Source organism: Sinohyriopsis cumingii, chromosome 15 (genome assembly GCF_028554795.1).
Source record: "Sinohyriopsis cumingii isolate HCF-2022 chromosome 15, ASM2855479v2, whole genome shotgun sequence".
Taxonomy (NCBI): domain Eukaryota; kingdom Metazoa; phylum Mollusca; class Bivalvia; order Unionida; family Unionidae; genus Sinohyriopsis; species Sinohyriopsis cumingii.
In genome coordinates, this window is record NC_142975.1 from 33,284,936 (window position 1) to 33,311,955 (window position 27,020).

The 27,020-nt window shown below is 36.2% G+C and overlaps 15 non-coding genes across 15 annotated transcripts; all 15 read right to left on the bottom strand.

Annotated features, from left to right (window-relative positions):
- Positions 1–202: 202 nt before the first annotated feature.
- Trnan-guu (transfer RNA asparagine (anticodon GUU)) lies at positions 203–276 on the bottom strand. The gene has a single exon. It is a non-coding gene; the product is annotated as a tRNA-Asn (tRNA).
- Positions 277–983: 707 nt separating this feature from the next.
- On the bottom strand, positions 984–1,057 carry Trnan-guu (transfer RNA asparagine (anticodon GUU)). Its single transcript has one exon. It is a non-coding gene; the product is annotated as a tRNA-Asn (tRNA).
- Positions 1,058–1,764: 707 nt separating this feature from the next.
- On the bottom strand, positions 1,765–1,838 carry Trnan-guu (transfer RNA asparagine (anticodon GUU)). Its single transcript has one exon. It is a non-coding gene; the product is annotated as a tRNA-Asn (tRNA).
- A 704-nt stretch (positions 1,839–2,542) lies between these two features.
- Trnan-guu (transfer RNA asparagine (anticodon GUU)) lies at positions 2,543–2,616 on the bottom strand. Its single transcript has one exon. It is a non-coding gene; the product is annotated as a tRNA-Asn (tRNA).
- Positions 2,617–6,098: 3,482 nt separating this feature from the next.
- On the bottom strand, positions 6,099–6,172 carry Trnan-guu (transfer RNA asparagine (anticodon GUU)). Its single transcript has one exon. It is a non-coding gene; the product is annotated as a tRNA-Asn (tRNA).
- Positions 6,173–6,879: 707 nt separating this feature from the next.
- Trnan-guu (transfer RNA asparagine (anticodon GUU)) lies at positions 6,880–6,953 on the bottom strand. The gene has a single exon. It is a non-coding gene; the product is annotated as a tRNA-Asn (tRNA).
- A 707-nt stretch (positions 6,954–7,660) lies between these two features.
- Trnan-guu (transfer RNA asparagine (anticodon GUU)) lies at positions 7,661–7,734 on the bottom strand. The gene has a single exon. It is a non-coding gene; the product is annotated as a tRNA-Asn (tRNA).
- A 707-nt stretch (positions 7,735–8,441) lies between these two features.
- On the bottom strand, positions 8,442–8,515 carry Trnan-guu (transfer RNA asparagine (anticodon GUU)). The gene has a single exon. It is a non-coding gene; the product is annotated as a tRNA-Asn (tRNA).
- Positions 8,516–9,223: 708 nt separating this feature from the next.
- Trnan-guu (transfer RNA asparagine (anticodon GUU)) lies at positions 9,224–9,297 on the bottom strand. Its single transcript has one exon. It is a non-coding gene; the product is annotated as a tRNA-Asn (tRNA).
- A 3,253-nt stretch (positions 9,298–12,550) lies between these two features.
- On the bottom strand, positions 12,551–12,624 carry Trnan-guu (transfer RNA asparagine (anticodon GUU)). Its single transcript has one exon. It is a non-coding gene; the product is annotated as a tRNA-Asn (tRNA).
- A 707-nt stretch (positions 12,625–13,331) lies between these two features.
- On the bottom strand, positions 13,332–13,405 carry Trnan-guu (transfer RNA asparagine (anticodon GUU)). Its single transcript has one exon. It is a non-coding gene; the product is annotated as a tRNA-Asn (tRNA).
- A 707-nt stretch (positions 13,406–14,112) lies between these two features.
- Trnan-guu (transfer RNA asparagine (anticodon GUU)) lies at positions 14,113–14,186 on the bottom strand. Its single transcript has one exon. It is a non-coding gene; the product is annotated as a tRNA-Asn (tRNA).
- Positions 14,187–14,892: 706 nt separating this feature from the next.
- Trnan-guu (transfer RNA asparagine (anticodon GUU)) lies at positions 14,893–14,966 on the bottom strand. Its single transcript has one exon. It is a non-coding gene; the product is annotated as a tRNA-Asn (tRNA).
- A 707-nt stretch (positions 14,967–15,673) lies between these two features.
- On the bottom strand, positions 15,674–15,747 carry Trnan-guu (transfer RNA asparagine (anticodon GUU)). The gene has a single exon. It is a non-coding gene; the product is annotated as a tRNA-Asn (tRNA).
- Positions 15,748–23,679: 7,932 nt separating this feature from the next.
- Trnan-guu (transfer RNA asparagine (anticodon GUU)) lies at positions 23,680–23,753 on the bottom strand. The gene has a single exon. It is a non-coding gene; the product is annotated as a tRNA-Asn (tRNA).
- Positions 23,754–27,020: the final 3,267 nt, after the last annotated feature.

Consider the following 27,020-nt stretch of genomic DNA (forward strand, 5'->3'; position numbering starts at 1 on the left):
AATGCATTTGGTACAAAAGTCTTGTTCTTTGGCGGCAGTGTGAAGGTAATGTCAAAATAATTTTCGTAGTTCAATCGTTGTATAATAATGCAATAAACATGATTTAAAAAATATATGTACATATATTATGCTTCCTTTTTGTTCGGGAATATGGCAGACAAGGATAAAAGACTCAAATGAAAAGGTGCAAAATAAGAGTCATCGTCCCTGGGTGGGCTCGAAGCACCACCCTTTCGGTTAACAGCCGAACGCGCTTGCCGATTGCGCCACAGAGACCTGAAGAGCAATATCTCCTGGTCAATAATTAGTCAGCTTTAAAGTCAAAATGACCGGTTTTTATGGAAGTGAGACAAAGTGCGAAAGTGTCAGAAATGGGTATGTTCAGCAATCTAGATTTCGTCTCAAACGGTCAGCCAATGGGCAGTGGAGTGCGTGATGACATAAGCTTTAAGCAATTTCTGCAGTTTAAAATGTTCACTGGGCCATATTATAAACCACGTAATTAAGAGATGTACAGATCATATAGAGAAAGGGGTAAATTTCAATTTGTAGAAAACTGACATCATTCAGCAAATAAGGCATTTTATCGATCTTCTCGCCTCGAATACATTGGATTTATGTCCAATTTGGATATATCTATCTCTAATCATTTGGTTTCATGCATATGTCTTGTAGTTTTGGCCTGAGAGTATTTTCACTGCTAAAACTGATTGATGGTCATATTGGAAAATGGTGTGTAATCTCATATCTGAAAACACTTTTATGCATCTATTATGACACTGCATTAAGTACATAAGCCTTCTTGTTGCTTGACGTCAGTGTGAAGGTTATGTAAAATAAATTTTCCTACTTGAATCATTGTATAACAATGCAATAAAGATGCCTTGAACAATATATGTACATATATTAGGCTTGCTTTTTCTTCCGGAATATTTTAGACAAGAATGAAAAACTCAAATGAAGAGGAACAAGATAAGAGTCATCGTCCCTGGGTGGGCTCGAACCACCAACCTTTCGGTTAACAGCCGAACGCGCTAACCGATTGCGCCACAGAGACCTGAAGACCAATATCTCTTGGTCAATAATTAGTCAGCTACAAAGTCCAAATGACCGGTTTTAATGGAAGTGAGAGAAAGTGCGAAAGTGTCAGAAATGGTTATGATCAGAAATCTAGATTTCGTCTCAAGCGGTCAGCCAATCGGTAGTGGAGTGCATGATGACATAAACATAAAGCAATTTCTGCAGTTTAAAATGTTCACTGGACCATATTATAAACCACGTAATTAAGAGATCTACAGATCATATAGAGAAAGGGGTAAATTTCGATTTGTAAGAAACTGACATCATTCACCAAATAAAGCATTTTATCGCTCCTCTCGCCTCCAATACATTGGATTTATGTCCAATTTGAATATATCTATCTCTAATCATTCGTTTTCATGCATATATCTTATAGTTTTGGCCTGAGAGTATTTTCACTGCTAAAATTGAGTGATGATCATACTGGAAGATGGTGTGTAATATCATATCTGAAAACACGTTTATGCATCTATTATGACACTGCATTAAGTACATAACCTTACTTGTTGCTTGTCGGTAGTGTGAAGATTATGTAAAATAAATTTTTTTAGTTGAATCATTGTATAACAATGCAATAAAGATGCCTTAAACAATATATGTACATATATCACGCTTGCTTTTTGTTCCGGAATATGATAGACAAGGATGAAAGACTCAAACGAAGAGGTGCAAAATAAGAGTCATCGTCCCTGGGTGGGCCCGAACCACCAACCTTTCGGTTAACAGCCGAACGCGCTAACCGATTGCGCCACAGAGACCTGAAGACCAATATCTCTTGGTCAATAATTAGTCAGCTACAAAGTCAAAATGACCGGTTTTAATGGAAGTGAGAGAAAGTGCGAAAATGTCAGAAATGGTTATGATCAGAAATCTAGATTTCGTCTCAAACGGTCAGCCAATCGGTAGTGGAGTGCATGATGACATAAACATAAAGCAATTTCTGCAGTTTAAAATTTTAACTGGGCCATAATATACACAGCGTAATTAACACATGTAGAGATCATATAGAAAATGGGGTATCATTCGATTTGGTGGAAACTGACATCATTATGCAAATAAGGCATTTTATCTCTCTTCTCGCCTCGAATACATTGGATTTATGTCCAAGTTGGATATATCTATCTCTAATCATTCGGTTTTATGCATAAGCCTTGTAGTTTTGGCTTGAGAGTATTTTCTCGGCTAAAATTGAGTCATGATCATATTGGAAGATGGTGTGTAATATCATATCTGTAAACACTTTTATGTATCTATTATTACAATGCATTAAGTACAAAAGTCTCGTTCTTTGGCGGCAGTGTGAAGGTAATGTCAAAATAATTTTCGTAGTTCAATCGTTGTATAATAATTCAATAAACATGATTTAAAAAATATATGTACATATATTATGCTTCCTTTTTGTTCGGGAATATGGCAGACAAGGATAAAAGACTCAAATGAAAAGGTACAAAATAAGAGTCATCGTCCCTGGGTGGGCTCATACCACCAACCTTTCGGTTAACAGCCGAAAGCGCTAACCGATTGCGCCACAGAGACCTGAAGAGCAATACCCCTTGGTCAATAATTAGTCAGCTTTACAGTCAAAATGACCGGATTTTATTGAAGTGAGACAAAGTGCGAAAGTGTCAGAAATGGTTATGGTCAGCGATCTCGGTTTCGTCTCAAACGGTCAGCCAGTGGGTAGTGGAGTGCGTGATGACATAAGCATAAAGCAATTTCTGCAGTTTAAAATGTTCACTGTGCCATATCATAAACCACGTCATTAAGAGATGTACAGATCATATAGAGAAAGGGGTATAATTCGATTTTAGAAAACTGACATCATTCAGCAAATAAGACATTTTATCGCTCTTCTCGCCTCGAATACATTGGATTTATGTCCAAGTTGGATATGTATATCTCTCTAATCATTCGGTTTTATGCATAAGCCTTGTAGTTTTGGCTTGAGAGTATTTTCACGGCTAAAACTGAGTCATGATCATATTGGAAGATGGTGTGTAATATCTTATCTGAAAACACCTTTTTGCATCTATTATGACACTGCATTAAGTACAAAAGTCGTCTTGTTCCTTGGCGGCAGTGTGAAGGTAATGTGAAAATAATTTTCCTGGTTCAATCGTTGTATACTAATGCACGCGCTAACCGATTGCGCCACAGAGACCTGAAGTCCAATATTTCTTCGTCAACAATTAGTCAGCTGCAAAGTCAAAATGACCGGTTTTAATGGAAGTGAGAGAAAGTCGGAAAGTGTCAGAAATGGTTATGGTCAGAAATCTCGATTTCGCCTTAAAGGAGACCAGAAACCAATGGAAATACAGAATAATAATAAAAGCACTATAGAAGAAAACCTGATTCTGAAGTATCATCCGCGACCGTAATGCCAATATTTAAATATTGGCATATCTTCTAGGAGCTGAATTTCCGTGACCTTGTATGCAAAATTTCCGCGCCTATTCGGTTACTTTCGGGTGTGACGTCATAGAAGCGACTCCAGCATCCCAACTGGGAGTTGCCAGAGTAAAAGACAATGCCGTTTTGCGTTACTTACGGGTGTAATAGCACATTAAGAAAAGCCTGTGGACAACATTTTCTTTTTCTTTTCCAAAAATAAAGGCATAAAGAAAGTATGGATACATTATTACAAGCGAGTCGATTTCAAAGCAACACCATACAGCACACTATGATCATTACATTTCTAAAGGAATGTTACGAAAAGGAACCCGGAAAAAATATGATAGCCCGACTCTCGGGGCCCCTTTAATTTTAGTTCGGGCCCATCCTCTATTCAAAGTTAGGTCCCCGTCGGGTTTGTCGGAAAAAAATTGTTTGCCTGAGGAAACTTTGATCGCGCTGATGAAAAGAGTAAATGTATTTTCAAGATGTTGACGTACATGCCTTAACATGGCACAATCGAAATCAAATCACCACTGTCCTAGGTGAAATTGAGATCTGATTTTAATCAAATGAAAGCTTATCTAAAAATAAGATTTTAAACCACTGACACGGTCATGTTTCGAGAAAACACAATTTTCAGTAATCTTAAATAAAAATTTAAAAATAAAAAATAATAATCAGTCTATGCCTGTTACACGTAGTATGTATAAACGGTAATCTGTAATGATTGGAACTGATATAAAACTATCCCTTAGGATGTTTAAATAGCAGCGACTAAAAAGAAAAGAGGTCATTTATAAAATCAAAGTTTCAATTTAACTGGCTGACAATAGAAATTGGAGGAGGCTACAGTTGACCCCATCCCTTGCCCCAATGTGCGAGCACCCATTGGACGCGCCATTTCCTCTCTGATACGCCTTATTATCCCCCAGGACAAGACCCTTGTATCTTATTCTGGTCAGCTGTGGCTAAACTGCATAATAGCTAACGGTTAGACTTGAGTACACAAGCATAAGGCCAGTGTGGCTAATTAACAGTTAATCCTTATCAATTCATTTATCTTGTAAAAAGGACTGCTCTTCCGACATACTTCAAAGAAACCATGTTCTACAATATGTATATGTAAACATCAGTATTGATTGGAAAATAAACGATGCCCTATTTTATTGTAACTTACGATGCCTAGGACTTCATTTTAACAGTTAAAATCTGTTTTTCCCACATTTAAATCCCACCTTATTTCCTTAGGTTTAAGTCTTAAGGCGTGTAACACTGTTTACTGAATACAATATTTATTCTGAATTATTTCTTTGGGGGCACATATACTGCGTGACATATTTTCATTTATTCCTTCTTTTAATTTAATCATGGTAATTAAACTTTACGTTATAATAGGGAGTTCTCTGCAAAAACTCGGGAGATAGTACGAGATCGGGAGGTAGGTGTGGAAATGCCCCCAAAATCGGGAGGTTTTCCTCCCGGCTTGAACTGTCCGGGCTTGTGTAATGAATATGTCATTTACATCATTCTTAAATGAATTTATTGCATTGTGGTAAATTTTTAATTTTTACATTGGGCACCATCACTTAATCCTTATCACATTTGTGCACAGCACACGATGTATAAGTATTTATTTAAAAATTACATTGCATTTTTTAAATTCCAAGATATCAAATATGAGCACCTTCTTACTGTTGTACTTTTCTGCTGTCAGGTCTTAAACACACAGTTCAACAGATATAGTTATGAGCATAACTCGGAAACATATTCAACTTTTGAATGAGCAACCCAAACCTTCACTCCTCTTGTCTCGCTCGCCATGTATGTTTGTATTTGAGGACTGGCTAGTACTGCGTCACAGGACCACGTCATCTATCGTCTCAACAAAGCTCGGAAAAACTCGACAATTTACGCGATAGTGGTATCTTCCGCGCAATATAATCACTACCATTCTACGATATATAATTTATAAACATCACAGTAAAATTAAAATTTATAGAGAATTACATACATAAAAGGCAAATTTTTCTTCCTAGTCTCCTTTAAACGGCCAGCCAATCGGTAGTGGAGTGCGTGGTGACATAAACATAAAGCAATTTCTGCAGTTTAATATGTTCACTGGGTCATATTATAAACTACGTTATTAAGAGATGTACAGATCCTATAGAGAAATGGGTATAACTCGATTTGTAGAAAACTGACATCATTCAGCAAATAAGGCATTTTATCGCTCTTCTCGCCTCGAATACATTGGATCTTTGTCCAAGTTGGATATATCTATCTCTCATCATTCGGTTTCATGCATGTATCTAATAGTTTTGGCCTCTGAGTATTTTCACTGCTAAAATTGAGTGATGATCATACTGGAAGATGGTGTGTAATATCATATCTGAAAACACTTTTATGCATCTATTATGACACTGCATTAAGTATATATCCTTACTTGTTGCTTGTCGGTAGTGTGAAGATTACGTAAAATAAATTTTTGTTGTTGAATCATTGTATAACAATGCAATAAAGATGCCTTGAACAATATATGTACATATATCACGCTTGCTTTTTGTTCCGGAATATGATAGACAAGGATGAAAGACTCAAACGAAGAGGTACAAAATAAGAGTCATCGTCCCTGGGTGGGCTCAAACCACCAACCTTTCGGTTAACAGCCGAACGCGCTAACCGATTGCGCCACAGAGACCTGAAGACCAATATCTCTTGGTCAATAATTAGTCAGCTACAAAGTCAAAATGACCGGTTTTAATGGAAGTGAGAGAAAGTGCGAAAGTGTCAGAAATGGTTATGATCAGAAATCTAGATTTCGTCTCAAACGGTCAGCCAATCGGTAGTGGAGTGCATGACGACATAAGCATTAAGCAATTTCCGCAGTTTAAAATTTTAACTGGGCCATATTATACACAGCGTAATTAACACATGTAGAGATCATATAGAAAATGGGGTATCATTCGATTTGGTGAAAACTGACATCATTATGCAAATAAGGCATTTTATCTCTCTTCTCGCCTCGGATACATTGGATTTATGTCCAAGTTGGATATATCTATCTCTAATCATTCGGTTTTATGCATAAGCCTTGTAGTTTTGGCTTGAGAGTATTTTCACGGCTAAAATTGAGTCATGATCATATTGGAAGATGGTGTGTAATATCATATCTGTAAACACTTTTATGTATCTATTATTCCAATGCATTAAGTACAAAAGTCGTCTTGTTCCTTAGCGGCAGTGAGAAGGTAATGTGAAAATAATTTTCGTAGTTCAATCGTTGTATAATAATGCAATAAACATGATTTAAAAAATATATGTACATATATTATGCTTCCTTTTTGTTCGGGAATATGGCAGACAAGGATAAAAGACTCAAATGAAAAGGTGCAAAATAAGAGTCATCGTCCCTGGGTGGGCTCGAAGCACCACCCTTTCGGTTAACAGCCGAACGCGCTTGCCGATTGCGACACAGAGACCTGAAGAGAAATATCTCTTGGTCAATAATCAGTCAGCTTTAAAGTCAAAATGACCTGTTTTTATGGAACTGAGACAAAGCGCGAACGTGTCAGAAATGGCTATGGTCACCAATCTAGATTTCGTCTCAAACGCTCAGCCAATGGGCAGTGGAGTGCGTGATGACATAAGCATAAAGCAATTTCTGCAGTTTAAAATGTTCACTGGGAAATATTATAAACCACGTATTTAAGAGATGTACAGATCATATAGAGAAAGGGGTAAATTTCAATTTGTAGAAAACTAACATCATTCAGCAAATAAGGCATTTTATCGCTCTTCTCGCCTCGAATACATTGGATTTATGTCCAAGTTGGATATTTCTATCTCTAATCATTCAGTTTCATGCATATGTCTTGTAATTTTGGCTTGAGAGTATTTTCACTGCTAAAATTGAGTGATGGTCATATTGGAAAATGGTGTGTAATATCATATCTGAAAACACTTTTATGCATCTATTACGACACTGCATTAAGTACATAAGCCTACTGGTTGTTTGACGTCAGTGTGAAGGTTATGTAAAATAAATTTTCCTAGCTGAATCATTGTATAACAATGCAATAAAGATGCCTTAAACAATATATGTGCACATATTAGGCTTGCTTTTTCTTCCGGAATATGGTAGACAAGAATGAAAAAGTCAAATGAAGAGGAGCAAAAAAAGAGTCATCGTCCCTGGGTGGGCTCGAACCACCAACCTTTCGGTTAACAGCCGAACGCGCTAACCCATTGCGCCACAGAGACCTGAAGACCAATATCTCTTGGTCAATAATTAGTCAGCTACAAAGTCAAAATGACCGGTTTTAATGGAAGTGAGAGAAAGTGCGAAAGTGTCAGAAATGGTTATGATCAGAAATCTAGATTTCGTCTCAAACGGTCAGCAAATCGGTAGTGGAGTGCATGATGACATAAGCATAAACCAATTTCTGCAGTTTAAAATTTTCATACTGCCATATTATACACCGAGTAATTAACACATGTACAGATCATATAGAAAATGGGGTATCATTCGATTTGTTGAAAGCTGACGTCATTCAGCAAATAAGACATTTTATCGCTCTTCTCGCCTCGAATACATTGGATCTTTGTCCAAGTTGGATATGTATATCTCTAATCATTCGGTTTCATGCATATGACTTGTAGTTTTGGCCTGAGATTATTTTCACTGCTAAAACTGAGTCATGATCATATTGGAAGATGGTGTGTAATATCATATCTGAAAACACTTTTATGTATCTATTATGACACTGCATGAAGTACAAAAGACGTCTTGTTCCTTAGCGGCAGTGTGAAGGTAATGTCAAAATAAGTTTCGTAGTTCAATCGTTGTATAATGATGCAATAAACATGCTTTAAACAAAATAGATACATATATTATGCTTCCGTTTCGATCGGGAATATGATAGACAAGGACGAAAGACTTAAATGAAGAGGTGCAAAATAAGAGTCATCGTCCCTGGGTGGGCTCATACCACCAGCCTTTTGGTTAACAGCCGAAAGCGCTAACCGATTGCGCCACAGAGACCTGAAGAGCAATATCTCTTGGTCAATAATTAGTCAGCTTTACAGTCAAAATGACCGGTTTTATGGAAGTGAGACAAAGTGCGATAGTGTCAGAAATGGTTATGGTCAGCGATCTCGGTTTCGTCTCAAACGGTCACCCAATGGGTAGTAGAGTGCGTGATGCCATAAGCATAAAGCAATTTCTGCAGTTTAAAATGTTCACTGGGCCATATTATAAACCACGTCATTAAGAGATGTACAGATCATATAGAGAAAGGGGTATAATTCGATTTGTAGAAAACTGACATCATTATGCAAATAAGGCATTTTATCGCTCTCCTCGCCTCGAATACATTGGATTTATGTCCAAGTTGGATATGTATATCTCTCTAATCATTCGGTTTTATGCATAAGCCTTGTAGTTTTGGCTTGAGAGTATTTTCACGGCTAAAACTGAGTCATGATCATATTGGAAGATGGTGTGTAATATCTTATCTGAAAACACCTTTTTGCATCTATTATCACACTGCATTAAGTACAAAAGTCGTCTTGTTACTTGGCGGCAGTGTGAAGGTAATGTGAAAATAATTTTCGTGGTTCAATCGTTGTATACTAATGCAATAAACATGCTTTAAACAATATATGTACATATATCACGCTTGCTTTTTGTTCCGGACTATGGTAGACAAGGATGAAAGACTCAAATGAAGAGGTGCAAAATAAGAGTCATCGTCCCTGGGTGGGCTGGAACCACCACCCTTTCGGTTAACAGCCGAACGCGCTAACCGAGTGCGCCACAGAGACCTGAAGTCCAATATTTCTTCGTCAACAATTAGTCAGCTGCAAAGTCAAAATGACCGGTTTTAATGGAAGTGAGAGAAAGTCGGAAAGTGTCAGAAATGGTTATGGTCAGAAATCTCGATTTCGCCTTAAAGGAGACCAGAAACCAATGGAAATACAGAATAATAATAAAAGCAGTAAAGAAGAAAACCTGATTCTGAAGTATCATCCGCGACCGTAATGCCAATATTTAAATATAGGCATATCTTCTAGGAGCTGAATTTCCGTGACCTTGTATGCAAAATTTCCACGCCTATTCGGTTACTTTCGGGTGTGACGTCATAGAAGCGACTCCAGCATCCCAACTGGGAGTTGCCAGAGTAAAAGACAATGCCGTTTTGCGTTACTTACGGGTGTAATAGCACATTAAGAAAAGACTGTGGACAACATTTTCTTTTTCTTTTCCAAAAATAAAGGCATAAAGAATGTATCGATACATTATTACAAGCGAGTCAATTTCAAAGCCACACCATACAGCACACTATGATCATTACATTTCTAAAGGAATGTTACGAAAAGGAACCCGGAAAAAATATGATAGCCCGACTCTCGGGGCCCCTCTAATTTTAGTTCGGGCCCATCCTCTATTCAAAGTTAGGTCCCCGTCGGGTTTGTCGGAAAAAAATTGTTTGCCTGAGGAAACTCTGATCGCGCTGATGAAAAGAGTAAATGTATATTCAAGATGTTGACGTACATGCCTTAACATGGCACAATCGAAATCAAATCACCACTGTCCTAGGTGAAATTGAGATCTGGTTTTAATCAAATGAAAGCTTATCTACAAATAAGATTTTAAACCACTGACACGGTCATGTTTCGAGATAACACAATTTTCAGTAATCTTAAATAAAAATTTAAAAATAAAACATAATAATCAGTCTATGCCTGTTACACGTAGTATGTATAAACGGTAATCTGTAATGATTGGAACTGATATAAAACTATCCCTTAGGATGTTTAAATAGCAGCGACTAAAAAGAAAAGAGGTCAGTTATAAAATCAAAGTTTCAATTTAACTGGCTGACAATAGAAATTGGAGGAGGCTACAATTGACCCCATCCCTTGCCCCAATGTGCGAGCACCCATTGGACGCGCCATTTCCCCTCTGATACGCCTTATTATCCCCCAGGACAAGACCCTTGTATCTTATTCTGGTCAGCTGTGGCTAAACTGCATAATAGCTAATGGTTAGACTTGAGTACACAAGCATAAGGCCAGTGTGGCTAATTAACAGTTAATCCTTATCAATTCATTTATCTTGTGAAAAGGACTGCTCTTCCGACATACTTCAAAGAAACCATGTTCTACAATATGTATATGTAAACATCAGTATTGATTGGAAAATAAACGATGCCCTATTTTATTGTAACTTACGATGCCTAGGACTTCATTTTAACAGTTAAAATCTGTTTTTCCCACATTTAAATCCCACCTTATTTCCTTAGGTTTCAGTCTTAAGGCGTGTAACACTGTTTACTGAATACAATATTTATTCTGAATTAGTTCTTTGGGGGCACATATACTGCGTGACATATTTTCATTTATTCCTTCTTTTAATTTAATCATGGTAATTAAACTTTACATATACGGTAGAGGAATGTCAGGCGTTAACTGGCAGTTTCTTTGGTGGAAATGGAGATTGATTTTCTTTGCAGAGAAACGTAGGCCACGTTCACAGTGATCATTCATGGGATTTAGGCCAATTGGCGACAATTTTATTTTTTTAATGTTTTTATTACTACAATTCTGTTGTAGTGTTTGAAAAAGTATGAAATTTACGTGAATAATGTTTAATCTTAACATTCTATTTACTGGAGAGAAAAAAACTAGTTTGATATTTATTATTTCGTCACGACAATATTCACAAGTGATAAAGTAGAATATGGCATCTGTGGATTGTATACGTTCTATATATTTATGTATGGTGCTTTTTTTTTTTTTTTCCTCTTCTTCTGAGAAATGAAAATTGGCAGACATAATGTTATAATAGGGAGTTCTCTGCAAAAACTCGGGAGATAGTACGAGATCGGGAGGTAGGTGTGGAAATACCCCCAAAATCGGGAGGTTTTTCTCCCGGCTTGAACTGTCCGGGCTTGTGTAATGAATATGTCATTTACATCATTCTTAAATGAATTTATTGCATTGTGGTAAATTTTTAATTTTTACATTGGGCACCATCACTTAATCCTTATCACATTTGTGCACAGCACAGGATGCATAAGTATTTATTTAAAAATTACATTGCTTTTTTTCAATTCCAAAATATGAAATATGAGCACCTTCTTACTGTTGTACTTTTCTGCTGTCAGGTCTTAAACACACAGTTCAACAGATATAGTTATGAGCATAACTCGGAAGCATATTCAACTTTTGAATGAGCAACCCAAACCTTCACTCCTCTTGTCTCGCTCGCCATGTATGTTTGTATTTGAGGACTGGCTAGTACTGCGTCACAGGACCACGTCATCTATCGTCTCATCAAAGCTCGGAAAAACTCGACAATTTACGCGATAGTGGTATCTTCCGCGCAATATAATCACTACCCTTCTACGATATATAATTTATACACATCACAGTCCAATTAAAATTTATAGAGAATTACATACATAAAAGGCAAATTTTTCTTTCTAGTCTCCTTTAAACGGCCAGCCAATCGGTAGTGGAGTGCATGATGACATAAGCATAAAGCAATTTCTGCAGTTTAAAATGTTCACTGGGCCATATTATAAAACAGGTAATTAAGAGATGTACAGATCATATAGAGAAATGGGTATAATTCGATTTCTAGAAAACTGACATCATTCAGCAAATAAGGCATTTTATCGCTCTTCTCGCCTCAAATCCATTGCATTTATGTCCAAGTTGGATATATCTATCTCTAATCATTCGGTTTCATGCATATGTCTTGTAGTCTTGGCTTGAGAGCATTTTCACCGCAAAAACTGAGTGATGATCATATTTTAAGATGGTGTGTAATATCATATCTGAAAACACTTGTATGCATCTATCATGATACTGCATTAAGCACAAGCCTACTTGTTGCTTTACGTCAGTGTCAAGGTCATGTAAAATAAATTTTCCTAGCTGAATCATTGTATAACAATGCAATAAAGATGCCTTAAACAATATATGTACATATATTACACTTGCTTTTTGTTCCGGAATATGGTAGACTAGGATGAAAGACGCAAATAAAGAGGTGCAAAATAGCATTCATCGTCCCTGGGTGGGCTCGATCCACCAACCTTTCGGTTAACAGCCGAACGCGCTAACCGATTGCGCCACAGAGACTTGAAGACCAGTATCACTTGGTCAATAAATAGTCATCTTTGAAGTCAAAATAACCGGTTTCTATGGAAGTGAGACAAAGTGCTAAAGTGTCAGAAATGGTTATCGTCAGCAATCTAGATTTCGTCTCAAACGGCCAGCCAATGGGTAGTGGAGTGCGTGGTGACATAAGCATAAAGCAATTTCTGCAGTTTAAAATGTTCACTGGGTCATATTATAAACCACGTAATTAAGAGATGTACAGATCCTATAGAGAAAGGGGTATAATTCGATTTGTAGAAAACTGACATCATTCAGCAAATAAGGCATTTTATCGCTCTTCTCGCCTCGAATACATTGGATCTTTGTCCAAGTTGGATATATATATCTCTAATCATTCGGTTTCATGCATATATCTTATAGTTTTGGCCTGAGAGTATTTTCACTGCTAAAATTGAGTGATGATCATACTGGAATATGGTGTGTAATATCATATCTGAAAACACTTTTATGCATCTATTATGACACTGCATTAAGTACATAAGCTTACTTGTTGCTTGTCGGTAGTGTGAAGATTATGTAAAATAAATTTTTGTAGTTGAATCATTGTATAACAATGCAATAAAGATGCCTTGAACAATATATGTACATATATCACGCTTCCTTTTTGTTCCGGACTATGGTAGACAAGGATGAAAGACTCAAACGAAGAGGTGCAAAATAAGAGTCATCGTCCCTGGGTGGGCTCGAACCACCAACCTTTCGGTTAACAGCCGAACGCGCTAACCGATTGCGCCACAGAGACCTGAAGACCAATATCTCTTGGTCAATAATTAGTCAGCTACAAAGTCAAAATGACCGGTTTTAATGGAAGTGAGAGAAAGTGCGAAAGTGTCAGAAATGGTTATGATCAGAAATCTAGATTTCGTCTCAAACGGTCAGCCAATCGTTAGTGGAGTGCATGACGACATAAGCATTAAGCAATTTCTGCAGTTTAAAATTTTAACTGGGCCATATTATACACCGCGTAATTAACAAATGTAGAGATCATATAGAAAATGGGGTATCATTCGATTTGTTGAAAACTGACATCATTCAGCAAATAAGGCATTTTATCTCTCTTATCGCCTCGAATACATTGGATTTATGTCCAAGTTGGATATATCTATCTCTAATCATTCGCTTTTATGCATAAGCCTTGTAGTTTTGGCTTGAGAGTATTTTCACGGCTAAAACTGAGTCATTATCATATTGGAAGATGGTGTGTAATATCATATCTGTAAACACTTTTATGTATCTATTATTCCAGTGCATTAAGTACAAAAGTCGTCTTGTTCCTTAGCGGCAGTGAGAAGGTAATGTGAAAATAATTTTCGTAGTTCAATCGTTGTATAATAATGCAATAAACATGATTTAAAAAATATATGTACATATATTATCCTTCCTTTTTGTTCGGGAATATGGCAGACAAGGATAAAAGACTCACATGAAGAGGTGCAAAATAAGGGTCATCGTCCCTGGGTGGGCTCGAAGCACCACCTTTTCGGTTAACATCCGAACGCGCTAACCGATTGCGCCACAGAGACCTGAAGAGCAATATCCCTTGGTCAATAATTAGTCAGCTTTACAGTCAAAATGACCGGTTTTATGGAAGTGAGACAAAGTGCGAACGTGTCAGAAATGGGTATGGTCAGCAATCTAGATTTCGTCTCAAACGGTCAGCCAATGGGTAGTGGAGTGCGTGATGCCATAAGCATAAAGCAATTTCTGCAGTTTAAAATGTTCACTGGGCCATATTATAAACCACGCAATTAAGAGATGTACAGATCATATAGTGAAAGGGGCAAATTTCGATTTGTAGAAAACTGACATCATTCCGCAAATAAGGCATTTTATCGCTCTTCTCGCCTCGAATACATTGGATTTATGTCCAGTTTGGATATATCTGTCTCTTATCATTCGGTTTCAAGCATATGACTTGTAGTTTTGGCCTGAGAGTATTTTCACTGCTAAAATTGAGTGATGGTCATATTGGAAAATGGTGTGTAATATCATATCTGAAAACACTTTTATGCATCTATTATGACATTGCATTAAGTACATAAGCCTACTGGTTGTTTGACGTCAGTGTGAAGGTTATGTAAAATAAATTTTCCTAGCTGAATCATTGTATAACAATGCAATAAAGATGCCTTAAACAATATATGTACATATATTAGGCTTGCTTTTTCTTCCGGAATATTTTAGACAAGAATGAAAAACTCAAATGAAGAGGAGCAAAATCAGAGTCATCGTCCCTGGGTGGGCTCGAACCACCAACCTTTCGGTTAACAGCCGAACGCGCTAAACGATTGCGCCACAGGGACCTGAAGACCAATATCTCTTGGTCAATAATTAGTCAGCTACAAAGTCCAAATGACCGGTTTTAATGGAAGTGAGAGAAAGTGCGAAAGTGTCAGAAATGGTTATGATCAGAAATCTAGATTTCGTCTCAAACGGTCAGCAAATCGGTAGTGGAGTGCATGATGACATAAGCATTAAGCAATTTCTGCAGTTTAAAATTTTAACTGGGCTATATTATACACCGTGTAATTAACAGATGTACAGATCATATAGAAAATGGGGTATCATTCGATTTGTTGAAAACTGACATCATTCAGCAAATAAGGCATTTTATCGCTCTTCTCGCCTCGAATACATTGGATCTTTGTCCAAGTTGGATATGTATATCTCTAATCATTCGGTTTCATGCATATGACTTGTAGTTTTGGCCTGAGATTATTTTCACTGCTAAAACTGAGTCATGATCATATTGGAAGATGGTGTGTAATATCATATCTGAAAACACTTTTATGTATCTATTATGACACTGCATTAAGTACAAAAGTCGTCTTGTTCCTTAGCGGCAGTGTGAAGGTAATGTCAAAATAATTTTCGTAGTTCAATCGTTGTATACTTATGTAATAAACATGCTTTAAACAAGATATATACATATACTATGCTTGCTTTTTGATCGGGAATATGGTAGACAAGGATGAAAGACTTAAATGAAGAGGTGCAAAATAAGAGTCATCGTCCCTGGGTGGGCTCATACCACCAACCTTTCGGTTAACAGCCGAAAGCGCTAACCGATTGCGCCACAGAGACCTGAAGAGCAATATCCCTTGGTCAATAATTAGTCAGCTCTACAGTCAAAATGACCGGTTTTATGGAAGTGAGACAAAGTGCGAACGTGTCAGAAATGGGTATGGTCAGCAATCTAGATTTCGTCTCAAACGGTCAGCCAATGGGTAGTGGAGTGCGTGATCACATAAGCATAAAGCAATTTCTGCAGTTTAAAATGTTCACTGGGCCATATTATAAACCACGTAATTAAGAGATGTACAGATCATGTAGTGAAAGGGGTAAATTTCGATTTGTAGAAAACTGACATCATTCCGCAAATAAGGCATTTTATCGCTCTTCTCGCCTCGAATACATTGGATTTATGTCCAATTTGGATATCTGTCTGTAATCATTCGGTTTCATGCATATATCTTGTAGTTTTGGCCTGATTCTATTTTCACTGCTAAAATTGAGTGATGGTCATATTGGAAAATGGTGTGTAATATCATATCTGAAAACACTTTTATGCATCTATTATGACACTGCATTAAGTACATAAGCCTACTTGTTGCTTGTCGTCAGTGTCAAGGTTATGTAAAAGAAATTTACCTACTTGAATCATTGTATAACAATGCAATAAAGATGCTTAAACAATGTATGTACATATATTACGCTTGCTTTTTCTTCCGGAGAATGGTAGAAAAGAATGAAAAACTCAAATGAACAGGAGCAAAATAAGAGTCATCGTCCCTGGGTTTGCTCGAACCACCAACCTTTCGGTTAACAGCCGAACGCGCTTTTTTTTTTATTAGGACTCCCCGGCGGGGAATTGAACCCCGGTCTCCCGCGTGACAGGCGGGGATACTTTTTTTTTTCTTTATTTATTTAAAAAACGTTTTGTACTGTATATAAGTTAAAAGTATACAGTCAGTATATACATAGTAGTTTGTAATGCTATATTACAAAATGATTCTACAATAGTATTTTGTAATGCTATATTACAAAACAATGATTCTACAGTAATATTTTGTAATGCTATATTACAGAACAATGATTCTAAAATAACATTTTGTAATGCTATATTACAAAACAATGATTCTACAATGTAATAAACAATTTCTCCTCTTCTATTCTCATTAACCGATTATCTTTTACAAAATACTTTGTAATAAAAGTTTGATTTTTGTCTTTGTAATGTTGATATGCATATAATATATATTTTCTAGTCAAATATTGGAACAATCTTTCGATGTCTATTTGTTTCCCTAATAACGACATACTGTTTCTTCTTTTGTAAATACACAATCGAGCAATGCTAAGAATGTAGTTCAAAAAATAAATATTGACTGATTTTGTTTCTTTGTTATATCCTATCATGAGCATTTGTTCAAAGGAAGTCTATTTAGAACACCAACTCTACAATTTTTAAAAAGAATCTCAACTATATATACAATATAATTCTTAAAAGAGCTTAATTCAGGACATTTCAAGAACATGTGAAATAAATCCTCTGTTTCCAACTGGCACACTGGACATAAGTCATTTTCAATTTTGCCATAGTATTTCAGTCTCTCTTTTGTAAATATTCGATTGTGCATTATTCTGTAATCCAAATCTACACAATCTGGGGTCTTGAAAGGCAAGTGTATATATTTCCAGTATTTATGCGTTTCCATACTAAATACCTTACTCCAAAAGGAAACAGAAGCTGGTTCTTGAAAAATGAAAGTACATAAAAGCTTGTAAAATAGTTGTGTTGTACATAAACAGAGGTCATATAATTTGGTATTAACTCTGAGAAACATATTTCTCCCATTGGTTACAGTGGGTTTTGATTCTGTTGCAACAATATTTCTCCAGCCTAATGGTATACTTTCTATTATGCAAGTATAGTCTTTTTTTATCTTATCTGTTTTGATCTCAGAATTTGATTTGTATATCATTTCTTGAATAGCTCTATAAGGTAGTATTCCAGGTACAAATTCATATGTAATATCCTGAACACGAACAATTCCTGCTTCTATAAATTCTGCGAAAAACAACGTTTTACCAGCACATGTAATATTAGGATTTAAAAAGAGAGGTTGTTCAAATACATTCCTCACATCAATATTTATATCGATATGATTTCTAAGTTTTTCCCATGCCTGAAACATTTCTCTGTAAAATATAGGTAGGGTATTCAATTGTTGCTTATTTAAAGACATGTGAAACAACTCTTTGGTCAACCTCATGTTCAGAACAGTAGATAAAAAGTGATCAAAGGTAGTTTTCCACATAGCATGGCAATTCACATCAAAGTATCTTTTTAAAAATTTTAATATGAATGCATACATTTTCATCTTTATATCAGTTAACTGTAGTCCGCCATTTCGCTTATCACCAATTATTGTATAATAGTGAACCAAATGGGACTTTCCTGACCAGATAAATTTGAGAAATAATTGCTTCAATTCATCAGCAATCGTATCAGGAAGAGGCTGAACTGACACTATGTACAATACTCTAGAAACTAATAAGGTATTAACTACTGTTACTTTTCCTTGTATTGTCAAATATCTCTGTGACCACAGTTGCAATAAGTTTTTAATTTTAGACAATCTATCATTCCAGTTAAGTTGCTCACATAACTTTGCACATTTTCCAACATAAGCTTCCAAAATTAAGATGACTTGATCACACATTTGAATTTGTAATTGCTTGCAATAATCATCAGTAAGTTTACCAGATCCAATACACAGAAGTTCTGTCTTTTCCTTGTTCACTTTTGCACCAGATCCTTTACAATACAAGTCAAGTACATTAAAAGATTGATTAATGGATTGTGTGTCCGCTAATGTCAAGGTTGTATCATCTGCATGTTGAAAGACTTTACTTGTATTACTAGATAGTGGGAGTGGAATACCTTTGATATTTGGATTTGCTTTGATAGCGAGTCCTAAGGGTTCTGCTGCTAATACATATAACATTGCTGATATAGGACAACCTTGTCTGACTGAATTTTTAATTAAAATGGGTTTCGTTAGATGACCATTGCATTTAACACTGCTTTTAATTTCACTATAAAATATCTTTATCCACTGAATAAAATTGTCACCAAACCCGAACTTTCGTAAAACAGAAATCAAATATGAGTGGCAAACTGTCAAACGCTTTTTCTTGATCAATTTTTAAGATATATCCCTCAAGATTGTCTCTCTCAACCATATCTATAATATCTCTTACAGTGACTATAGTATCAGCAATATCTCTCCCAACTATACAACATGTCTGAGTTTGAGAAATAATTTTGGGTAATACCATTTTTAAACGTGTAGACAAAATCCTTGCCAAAATTTTATAATCTACATTAAGTAAACTGATAGGACGCCAATTTTGCAACCTTCTATTATCCCCCTTATTTTTATAAATAAATGATATAACCCCAAATCTCATTGATCTCGACATAATATTGTCATTCTTAACACTCTGAAAGATGTGCAACAGAATATCATATATACAATCATAAAATTTACAATACCACTCTACTGTCAATCCGTCCGGGCCGGGGCTTTTATTTTTAGCCATCCCTTTTATACCTGTATGTATTTCATCAACTGTTATTATGGCATCACACATATCTTTATCCTCATCAGATACAGAACAGTTTACAAAATTTAAAAGTGAATCAGTACAATTATCATCAACAGTTACCGAAGAATATAAATGACTATAAAACTGATGTATTTCATCTAAGATTCCGGTTGCATTTGAAATAATTACACCATCATCATCTATCAATTCATTGATTACATTTTTGTTGTGTCGATATTTCTCAAGATTTAGAAAGTATTTAGTATTTCTATCGCTTTCAATTGCCCATTTCGCCTTAGATCTCAATATAGCACCCCGACAAAAATCAGTTTCATAGTCACTTAGCTGATGTTTAAGTTCTTCATATTTGTTAATGTCATATGATTCTTTATTTGCGACTTTTTCTGAAAATGATTTTAATTTATTTTGCAATGTAAAGTATTCTTGTAATCTTTCCTTATTTCTTCTTGTACAGTATACTTGGGAAAATTTTTTAATTTTGTATTTTACATTATCCCACCAAATGAGTGGTTCACTGAAATACATTTCGTCAGTTTTTCCCTCGGTAAGAATTGATTTCACTCTTTGTACATATTTTTCCTCAAAAAGAACATTGTTATTTAGTATCATAATCCGGGCCCTGTTTCCACTTTGCAGGTATTTAGTTTAAGGTATACAAAAGAATGATCACTAAAGGATGTATCTGCATAATAAATATTTTGTACATTGGAATGCAATTTTGAGGAAATCAAAAAATAATCTATTCTACTCTGCTTCATTTCGCCTAGTACAACTTGTTTTCTGGAGAAACTACGAGTACTAGGACTTCGTGATCTCCATAAATCGGTAATATTCCTATCATGAATAATTTTATAAAGTTCACGCACAGCTACATCATCAATATGTAAGGCTTTGTTATGTCGATCAATACATGCTAAAGTTGTATTAAAATCACCAGCCAGGATAGTGCTATCACTAGTACTGTTATGTAAATATGTCTTTAGCTTCATGAAAAGGTTTTACCTTTCCTTCACAACATTTGGAGCATAAATATTGATTAAATCAATCACTTTATCATCAATAGCTATTTTAAGATGTAAAATCCTACCCTTTTCAATCATTTCTTGTGTCACCTTATTTCTCAATTCTCTCACTACTAAAACAGCAACACCTGCCCTCCTATTGTCAGCATTACTATAAAATATGTCACCATTCCAAATCTCATTTTCTCTTATACTTTCAGCAAACTCATCATCCCAAAAGGTTTCTTGCAATAATAAAATATGGCCTCTTTTCTCTTTAAATATTTCTAAAACAGACTTTAGTTTATTCAAATTACGCAAGCCATTTACATTCATAGATACAATATTTAAAGCCATAATTATGATGAGTGCATTGAAAGTATTAAATAATGTTGGGTGTTTGATTATTTCTTAATAGGTGTTCGTCGCATGCTATTCATTTTCAGGTTAGGTACTGGATTAAACCTTCTCCTCCTCCTTTGTACTACTTTGAAATTTTCGATATCAGTACCGTTTTCTTGACATGTACGTGATTCGTTTGATCTTTCAACAACGTCTGCAGCCATCTTCCTGTCATCATCTGAATCTGTCCCCGATCCATCTCCAATTGTATGATTGTTGTTTACTTCCTCCTCAGATTCTATTTCTACATTGGTCATATCAACTCCGCTTCTTTCATTTTCTTCCCCACTTTCTCCACTCTCGTTATCTTGTTTTGCATTCTCAATTTCTTCCTTATCATCTTCGTCACTCGGTAACTCCAATATGTCTTCCCTCGTAGCATCATCAACTTGCGAATGAATGCCTGCAATGGCCTCTCTGTAACACATACATGTTTGCGCCTCTTTGTGGCATTTGTCGCATATCCTGCATGTACACATTAGAGGAAAACTTCCACAACTGTCACATCTTTGCCTTGTGCAATTTTTTGCTACATGGCCTTGCTCCCCACACTTGTAGCATACAAAATCAGGGCAGTCTTTTACAACATGTCCCGGATCTAGACATCTAGAACATACCTTAACTTGGTTATCGTGTAATACTCTAAAGTATTGCTGACCATTGACAGTCTGAAATTTCAGACTGTAAGGCAAGGATTTTACCTGCTGTGGAAATTTACATTTTACATAACGAGTCCCATCAGCCACACTAGTCCCAGGATAATATCTGCGTTGAATGGGAGAAAGAAGTTCTACTTCGTATTCACCGAGCTTCATACTTATATCATCATCGGTGATGTATGCTGGTAAATGAAGTATAGACACAATAATAGTGTCTGAATATAAGAGAGTACAATCAAAGTGTTCACTTCCAATATCAATTCCACACAAGATATTATATGCTACTTCCTTGCTTGGTAGTGTGACCTCATACAAATTTGCACCTTTGGGCACAACTGCATAGACCGACATATCTCCGGTTAATTCTTCTACACTTCTAATAATATCACTTGCCTTTATTTTCTTCACATCCTATACATCAATCACCACGGTACATTCTTTCCCAAAACGACGAGAAGCTCCTGTCTGTTTATCGATGTTACTCGACATGCCATTCTTATTGTTAGCTATTCCACTGGTGTCATTAGAGTGTGAGTCAGCTCCTTGTGCTGCACGTGCAGCACGACCAGGCTTTGTATTCATTGTCACAGAGAATTGTATTTTGTGTGGTGGATAAAGTTATCCACACACTCAAAATATATCTCACTTATATATGAATGCGATCACACAAATCTTATAAACGTACCTGTAACAGATTAAAACAGCAAAAATGTCTATTCAAGGAAAAAAAACTTGAAAATTCACGGAGCGATCATCAAACGTGTTTTCCTTCTGATGTCATAACCGGAAGTCTACAGCCGAACGCGCTAACCGATTGCGTCACAGAGAAATGAAGACCAATATCTCTTGGTCAATAATTAGTCAGCTACAAAGTCCAAATGACCGGTTTTAATGGAAGTGAGAGAAAGTGCGAAAGTGTCAGAAATGGTTATGATCAGAAATCTAGATTTCGTCTCAAACGGTCAGCAAATTGGTAGTGGAGTGCATGATGACATCAGCATAAAGCAATTTCTGCAGTTTAAAATTTTAACTGGGCCATATTATACACCGCGTAATTAACAGATGTACAGATCATATAGAAAATGGGGTATCATTCGATTTGTTGAAGACTGACATCATTATGCAAATTAGGCATTTTATCTCTCTTCTCGCCTCGAATACATCGGATTTATGTCCAAGTTGGATATGTATATCTTTAATCATTCGGTTTCATGCATATGACTTATAGTTTTCGCCTGAGATTATTTTCACTGCTAAAATTGAGTCATGATCATATTCGAAGATGGTGTGTAATATCATATCTGTAAACACTTTTATGTATCTATTATGACACTGCATTAAGTACAAAAGTCGTCTTGTTCCTTAGCGGCAGTGTGAAGGTAATGTCAAAATAATTTTCGTAGTTCAATCGTTGTATAATGGTGCAATAAACATCCTTTAAACAAAATATATACATATATTATGCTTACTTTTTGATCGGGAATATGGTAGACAAGGATGAAAGGCTTAAATGAAGAGGTGCAAAATAAGAATAATCGTACCTGGGTGGGCTCATACCACCAACCATTCGGTTAACAGCCGAAAGCGCTAACCGATTGCGCCACAGAGACCTAAAGAGCAATATCTCTCGGTCAATAATTGGTCACCTTTACAGTCAAAATGACCGGTTTTATGAAAGTGAAACAAAGTGCGAAAGTGTCAGAAATGGTTATGGTCAGCAATCTCGGTTTCGTCTCAAACGGCCAGCCAATCGGTAGTGGAGTGGGTGGTGACATAAGCATAAAGCAATTTCTGCAGTTTAAAATGTTCACTGGGCCATATTATAAACCACGTTATTAAGAGATGTACAGATCATATAGAGAAAGGGGTATAATTCGATTTGTAGAAAACTGACATCATTATGCAAATAAGGCATTTTATCGCTCTCCTCGCCTCGAATGCATTGGATTTCTGTCCAAGTTGGATATGTATATCTCTCTAATCATTCGGTTTTATGCATAAGCCTTGTAGTTTTGGCTTGAGAGTATTTTCACGGCTAAAACTGAGTCATGATCATATTGGAAGATGGTGTGTAATATCTTATCTGAAAACACCTTTTTGCATCTATTATGACACCGCATTAAGTACAAAAGTCGTCTTGTTCCTTAGCGACAGTGTGAAGGTAATGTCAAAATAATTTTCGTGGTTCAATCGTTGTATACTAATGCAATAAACATGCTTTAAACAATATATGTACATATATTATGCTTGCTTTTTGTTCCGGAATATGGTAGACAAGGCTGAAAGACTCAAATGAAGAGGTGCAAAATAAGAGTCATCGTCCCTGGGTGGGCTGGAACCACCACCCTTTCGGTTAACAGCCGAACGCGCTAACCGATTGCGCCACAGAGACCTGAAGTCCAATATTTCTTCGTCAATAATTAGTCAGCTGCAAAGTCAAAATGACCGGTTTTAATGGAAGTGAGAGAAAGTCGGAAAGTGTCAGAAATGGTTATGGTCAGAAATCTCGATTTCGCCTTAAAGGAGACCAGAAACCAATGGAAATACAGAATAATAATAAAAGCACTATAGAAGAAAACCTGATTCTGAAGTATCATCCGCGACCGTAATGCCAATATTTAAATATTGGCATATCTTCTAGGAACTGAATTTCCGTGACCCTGTATGCAAAATTTCCGCGCCTATTCGGTTACTTTCGGGTGTGACGTCATAGAAGCGACTCCAGCATCCCAACTGGGAGTTGTCAGAGTAAAAGACAATGCCGTTTTGCGTTACTTACGGGTGTAATAGCACATTAAGAAAAGCCTGTGGACAACATTTTTTTTTTCTTTTCCGAAAATAAAGGCATAAAGAAAGTATGGATACATTATTACAAGCGAGTCGATTTCAAAGCCACACCATACAGCACACTACGATCATTACATTTCTAAAGGAAGGTTACGCAAAGGATCCTGAAAAAAATGACAGCCCGACTCTCGGGGCCCCTCTAATTTTAGTTCGGGCCCATCCTCTATTCAAAGTTAGGTCCCCGTCGGGTTTGTCGGAAAAAAATTGTTTGCCTGAGGAAACTTTGATCGCGCTGATGAAAAGAGTAAATGTATTTTCAAGATGTTGACGTACATGCCTTAACATGGCACAATCGAAATCAAATCACCACTGTCCTAGGTGAAATTGAGATCTGGTTTTAATCAAATGAAAGCCTATCTAAAAATAAGATTTTAAACCACTGACACGGTCATGTTTCGAGAAAACACAATTTTCAGTAATCTTAAATAAAAATTTAAAAAATAAAAAATAATAATCAGTCTATGCCTGTTACACGTAGTATGTATAAACGGTAATCTGTAATGATTGGAACTGATATAAAACTATCCCTTAGGATGTTTAAATAGCAGCGACTAAAAAGAAAAGAGGTCAGTTATAAAACCAAAGTTTCAATTTAACTGGCTGACAATAGAAATTGGAGGAGGCTACAATTGACCCCATCCCTTGCCCCAATGTGCGAGCACCCATTGGACGCGCCATTTCCCCTCTGATACGCCTTATTATCCCCAAGGACAAGGCCCTTGTATCTTATTCTGGTCAGCTGTGGCTAAACTGCATAATAGCTAACGGTTAGACTTGAATACACAAGCATAAGGCCAGTGTGGCTAATTAACAGTTAATCCTTATCAATTCATTTATCTTGTGAAAAGGACTGCTCTTCCGACATACTTCAAAGAAACCATGTTCTACAATATGTATATGTAAACATCAGTATTGATTGGAAAATAAACGATGCCCTATTTTATTGTAACTTACGATGCCTAGGACTTCATTTTAACAGTTAAAATCTGTTTTTCCCACATTTAAATCCCACCTTATTTCCTTAGGTTTAAGTCTTAAGGCGTGCAACACTGTTTACTGAATGCAATATTTATTCTGAATTAGTTCTTTGGGGGCACATATACTGCGTGACATATTTTCATTTATTCCTTCTTTTAATTTAACCATGGTAATTAAACTTTACATATACGGTAGAGGAATGTCAGGCGTTAACTGGCAGTTTCTTTGGTGGAAATGGAGATTGATTTTCTTTGCAGAGAAACGTAGGCCACATTCACAGTGATCATTCATGGGATTTAGGCCAATTGGCGACAATTTTATTTTTTTAATGTTTTTATTACTACAATTCTGGTGTAGTGTTTGAAAAAGTATGAAATTTATGTGAATAATGTTTAATCTTAACATTCTATTTACTGGAGAGAAAAAAACTAGTTTGATATTTATTATTTCGTCACGACAATATTCACAAGTGATAAAATAGAATATGGCATCTGTGGATTGTATACGTTCTATATATTTATGTATGGTGCTTTTTATTTATTTTTTTTAATTTTTTTTGTTTTTTCTCTTCTTCTGAGAAATGAAAATTGCCAGACATAATGCTATAATAGGGAGTTCTCTGCAAAAACTCGGGAGATAGTACGAGATCGGGAGGTAGGTGTGGAAATACCCCCAAAATCGGGAGGTTTTTCTCCCGGCTTGAACTGTCCGGGCTTGTGTAATGAATATGTCATTTACATCATTCTTAAATGAATTTATTGCATTGTGGTAAATTTTTAATTTTTACATTGGGCACCATCACTTAATCCTTATCACATTTGTGCACAGCACACGATGTATAAGTATTTATTTAAAAATTACATTGCATTTTTTAAATTCCAAGATATGAAATATGAGCACCTTCTTACTGTTGTACTTTTCTGCTGTCAGGTCTTAAACACACTGTTCAACAGATATAGTTATGAGCATAACTCGGAAGCATATTCAACTTTTGAATGAGCAACCCAAACCTTCACTCCTCTTGTCTCGCTCGCCATGTATGTTTGTATTTGAGGACTGGTTAGTACTGCGTCACAGGACCACGTGATCTATCGTCTCATCAAAGCTCGGAAAATCTCGACAATTTACGCGATAGTGGTATCTTCCGCGCAATATAATCACTACCCTTCTACGATATATAATTTATAAACATCACAGTCCAATTAAAATTTATAATGAATTACATATATAAAAGGCAAATGTTTGTTTCTAGTCTCCTTTAAACGGCCAGCCAATCGGTAGTGGAGTACATGATGACATAAGCATAAAGCAATTTCTGCAGTTTAAAATGTTCACTGGGCCATATTATAAACCACGTAATTAAGAGATGTATAGATCATATAGAGAAATGGGTATAATTCGATTTGTAGAAAACTGACATCATTCAGCAAATAAGGCATTTTATCGCTGTTCTCGCCTCAAATTCATTGGATTTATGTCCAAATTGGATATATCTATCTCTAATCATTCGGTTTCATGCATATGTCTTGTGCGGTTCGAGTCTAAGATTCATCCAATGTGGGTATGTGCGAAAGCTTGCCAGTAGCTTCTCGAGGGTCGGTGGTTCTTTCCGGGGTTTTCCAGGTTCTTCCTCCACCATTAATACTGGCTGCCATGTATATCCTATTGTGTGCTGAACAATGGCGTTAAACCCCACAATAACAACAACAACAACAACATATGTCTTGTAGTTTTGGCTTGAGAGTATTTTCACTGCTAAAATTTAGTGATGATCATACTGGAAGATGGTGTGTAATATCATATCTGAAAACACTTTTATGCATCTATTATGACA